General features: G+C 40.7%; 1 pseudogene; it reads left to right on the top strand.

Annotated features, from left to right (window-relative positions):
* Positions 1 to 480: 480 nt before the first annotated feature.
* On the top strand, positions 481 to 4,077 carry LOC101717734 (metal regulatory transcription factor 1 pseudogene; annotated as a pseudogene).
* Positions 4,078 to 5,218: the final 1,141 nt, after the last annotated feature.

The following is a 5,218-nucleotide window of genomic DNA, read 5'->3' as shown; positions in this document are numbered from 1 at the left end:
TGCTTTCCCTTGGCCAAGCTGTAAATTCAGACAGACTCATTTCCACTGGTGACCTCAGTTTCCTGGTTAAAAACATAGGGCAGAGGGAGGAGAAAGAAAGCACCGGTTGCTCATGCTTCCTTGTTTCCACCCACTCATGGATGGTGTGGACTCTCCATGGATCCATAGGTTGGATGCTGCATCTTCCACTGGCATCCATCCCTTGGGTTCACTTACCCATTCCTGGGGAATGTCACTTTAGAGACTTGTTTTTCCAGAAGGAAAATTGTCCCTGGTTCCTTCACAGAGGCATCTCCTGTAACTGGAGCTCAGAGGTAAGTGTTTGATGTAAATTCACAAGCTTTAGCCTGGTTAGGCTGAAGCCTGGTCAAGCTGATCAGCCTTATTTACATCCACATGCCACGGTCCTTGCCTGAGTAGTGGAAGAATCCTAAGTCCATTACAGGGCAGTATCAGTCACCTCTCTATTGGAATCTAGAAATGAGGAAAATGAGAAGCTACACCAAGTTCACCTTTGTCTGTAATCAGGAGGGCTATGGCAGTCCTTCCTCACCTCTTATAGCCTCAGGATCCATGTGTGAGTGCACAGGAAAGAGAAACCATTTGAGTGTGTTGTGCAGGGCTGTGGAAAGGCATTCAGCATGCTCAAAGGCTGAAAGCACATCAGAAGCTTCACACAGGGAAGGCATTTAATGGTGAATCTGAAGGCTGCAACAAATACTTCACCACACTCAGTGATCTGAGGAAGCACATTCAAACCCACACAGCAGAAAAGCTGTTTGGCTGTGATCATGATGGCTATGGAAAGGCATTTGCAGCAAGCCACCACCTTAAAATGCACATCCACACACATACTAGTGAAGGACCCTTCTTTTGTCCCAGCAATGGCTGTGAGAAAACATTTAGCACTCAGGACAGTCTCAAAAGTCACATGAAAGTTCACGATAACAAAGGACACTCATTCTATGCACTTCCACTACACAGTGGATCAGAGGATACAAATCACACACTTTATCTGAGTGACTCACACATTCTGTCCACACATTCAGAACTGGAAGAAAATTCTAATACAACACAGGGCCAGGGCCTCAGCACAATTTCACCAGCAATCATCTTTGAATCAGTGTTCCAGGACTCAGATGATACAGCAATTCAGGAAGATCCTCAGCAGACGGCTGCCTTGATTGAAAGTTTCAATGGTGATGCAGAGTCAGTCAGTGATGTCCCGCCACCCAGAAATTCAGCATCTTTATCTCTCCTGCTTGTACTGCAGCCTGGTATCTCAGAGCCACCCAGCCTCTGCTACCAGCCTCAGCTCTGTTCTGCTCCTCCACCTGCTCTCTCCCTAGGACCTGATTCCCAGCTTGCTGCATTTGGCAACCCCCCTGCTCTCATACAACCTCTGGAAGTGCCTATTCTCCTTCCACACCCTCAGGCACTGCAGCCCATTGTACTGGGACTTTGTGTTGTTGCTGGGGCTTCTGCATCAGAGCAGCAGTGGCATCGGCCATGGCAGCACCAGATCCACCACAAAGTACTACTGAGCCCCTGCCAGCCATGGTCCAGACTCTGCCTCTGGGTGCCAACTCTGTCCTAACTAACAATCCCACTATAACCATCACCCTGACTCCCAACACAACTATCCTGGGGTCCGGCCTAGTCATGGGAGAACAGAACTCACAAAGGATGTCAAATGGTGCCACCAATTCACTACAAAACCAAGAACAAACTCAGCAAGCATCGAAAGTTGAGAAGGTGATTTTTACCACTGCAGTACCAGTAGCCAGTAGCACAGGGAGCTCTGTCCAGCAAATGGGCCTCAGTGTTCCTGTGGTCATCATCAAACAAGAGGCTGTATATCAGTGTCAGTGTGCCTGCTGGGACTCTGCCAAGTAGTGGGAAGCTGGTGGAGAAAGGGCTGTTCTTCCCCACCCCCTCCAGAGCAGCGCCCCCATCCCCACCCCGCCACCTGCTGATGGGCCCAGCTTGCAGCTACCACCCTAGACTTTGTCCTCATCCCTATTCCCTCATTGTCATCTGCCACCAGACCCTCTTCCTGTGAGCAAAGCAGACAGACCAAGGCTCCTTTAGACTCTCAGAACCATTAAGCACCATGGATGTCAGAACTCCCGCCCTCCAGAGCCTGGACACCCCGTTCTGATTCCCACTGAAGCACTGCTGCAGGGGGAGGAGATGGGCAGCTTCAAGTGAAGGGCCCATGTGCGCTCATCTCCAGGAAGTGGGCAAGCAGGAAGCAGGAGGCGTGATGTCTACCATCGTGGGGGGAGAAATTGGAAGGATGAAGAAATTCACTGTTTGAAAGGCTCACCTTCCAGACATATTTTCTTTAGTCACATCCCAGGAATATCTATTTTAAGAAACTGATCTTTGGGAAAAAAACAAAAAACCACCACCACCACCAAAAAAGCTAAGTTATAAATGAACTGTTTGGCAGCACAGTATGTCCCCTTTGGTTATTGAAAATTAAGGTTACTCGTATGCATAAAAATTCTAAATTAAAAAATCAATATTCAAAATTTAATTTATGAATGACTAATGAGTGAGGTATGGAAACAGGTAATTTTTTGTAATAGTCTTGTGTTCCATCACCAGTGAATCCAATATCACATCATTTATATGGATTTTATACTCATGAATATCACTGGAAATCTTATCATTCGTACTTCTCCCTTTCCAATACATTTTTGTTTCTGTGTGTTGTCTTAACTTCATTGTACTGACCATGACATGGAGCGTAATGTCTGGCGGAAGTGATGATACACAAAGTATTTGTCTCATTTTTGCTTTCAAAAATGAACCAGAAATCATGAAGTGTATTATACGATACCATAAGTACCATATTTTTGCATTTAGAAACGTTTTTCCTACTCCTAATTTTGTGAGAAATACTTTTGTTCTTGTTTATTTATAAATCAGAGATGTACAATTTTATTATATGTCTCCATTTATTAGCATCACTTAGCTCTACTGAGGAACTAATGCATTTAATTATATTTTATAAACTGAGTTTGCTCGTAGTATACCATCCCTGAAATCTATACCTCAATTTGGAGTAGAATATGTGAATTTAGTTTAAAAAGGAAAGTGGACTGTAAACTTTGTTTCTTCTAAGTGCATTTTCTGCTATGAGTAACACAATTTTGCTACTGCCTTAAGATGAATTGATTTTCCTCTTTTCCTTTTTTATGAAAGAGGCCAGTATTAATATGTTTTTGAATGCTTGTATACGTCACTGCTATTATTATTACTATTATTGTTTTTATTATCGTTGTTGTTATTTGGTACTGGGGATCGAACTCAGGACCTTGTGCTTACGAGGCAGGCAGCGGCACCACTGAGCTAAATCCCCAGCCCTTCATTGCTATTATTATTAGTCAACAAAAATTTGGATTAAAATATTACACTATGGACTCCCATCTATTAATAGACATAGTACTGTGGAGATTTTAATTTTTCTTAGGACTGTTTTGCTAAATTTTTCTGTGATTTTATAGATTTCAAGTAAGAAATTGATGTGAAATTAACTATATTTTCAAATGAGAAGTTTTCCATGTATCTGTACTAATGGCCAAATTTCTGTAATGGTATTATACTAGCTTTCAATTTTCCTCTTTCTTCTTGATCAGTTGTACTGAGTTGTTACCAGAATGACATTTAATTGTATTTATTATCTTTTAATTTCTTAAAAATTCCTTTCAGACTGTATCCCATCTTTCATTTTCTTTGTGTATAATTTGCTCTGCTTTTTTCTAGTGTGTGATAAATATTTCAAATGTCAAACATTGCTTTTTTATTTAAATACACAACAGCACAAAAGTATAATGGAGAATGGATATTTTTCTCAGTACCATTTTACCTTCAATTCATAGGATTTATAGTCACAAATGATTTTTAATTTGTGCTTTGATCTACTCTATAGACTATTCAGGGTTGAGAACTATACATACCAGAAGTATGTATTAACTGATATTAGTGGGTGCATTATGCACCCCCATTATGCATATATGCACATACAACATTTTTTTAAAAGTACCATATTCCCATACCTTATGAAGAATATATACTCAAAATAACTGCATGGTATAGTACATAATCTGACTTGATGTATTTCAGAGAACATTTGAAATCATATTAATTATATTGTGAAATCAAAACTTATTTCAGCCACAAAAACAAATTAGAAAATATTCAATAGGGAGATGATTCCACCATGTCACGATTTATAAGAAATTGAAATATTTCCAAAGTGGTATTTATGGTGTGCAATAGTCTTCAACATTAGATGCTGTAATTCAATAGAAATGTTGCAGCCTTATCCTGTTATCTGTGTTTTAATAACATAATATTTTCCTTTAGGAAAATTTGCCATTTTGGCCACTTCTGTTAATCCTAACAGATTTATGCCACCCCTTTTCATTCTGATATAATACTAATGGTATCACCTCTGTAAAGATGCCTATGACACCCTCCTGAAATGTAGATATCATCACTTGTTAAATCTTTATTCTGTGTGCCATCATCCTTGCAGCTGTACAGCACAGACTCTAATTCATGCCATAGGCTGTCTCCCCATTCACCTATGCATTCTAGGAGAACAGGGATGAAATCCTAGGGATTGAACTGTGCCATGCTATAAGCATGTTGTACACCAAGACATCCCCTATCTCCACTCAAACACAATCTCTCTGAGCACCGGCTTTGTGTGAAGAACAGTGTCAGGCACTGGATAAATGAAGTACACCTGACCCCTGTCTTGAGTGTGTTCTTGCTGTGGTTCCAAAGAATGTAAAGGGTTGGCTTTAATCATACTGTGTGTTAAACTTCATGATGGAGATGGAACTTAGAAGCTGTGGGGTAGGAGAAAGGACTTTTCTTGAGAAAATTATGCTTTTAATGGGAGTAGAAAAATAAGTCAAGGTAGCCAAGTGTGGTGGTGCAGAAGTCTTATCCCAGGGAATCAGTGGGCTGGGTCAAGTCTATCTCATCTTTGAGGCATCTGAGCCAAATTGGTGATATTCTGTCTCAAAATAACAAATAAAAGTATCTGGGACATAGGTCACTGATAGAGCACATTTTGGTTCAATGACCAGTAATGCAAAAAAGAAAATGATTAATAAGAATGGAATAAAAGGAAAATGAATTAGAGTTCAGTTCAAAGGGGAAACTGTGTTTTCACTGTGGGCAGTAGCACTCAATA

Source organism: Heterocephalus glaber, unplaced genomic scaffold (assembly GCF_053883595.1).
Source record: "Heterocephalus glaber isolate CG9 unplaced genomic scaffold, H.glaber_assembly_v1.0 deba00001126, whole genome shotgun sequence".
NCBI classification, from domain to species: domain Eukaryota; kingdom Metazoa; phylum Chordata; class Mammalia; order Rodentia; family Bathyergidae; genus Heterocephalus; species Heterocephalus glaber.
This window is presented reverse-complemented; position numbering and strand designations above follow the sequence as displayed.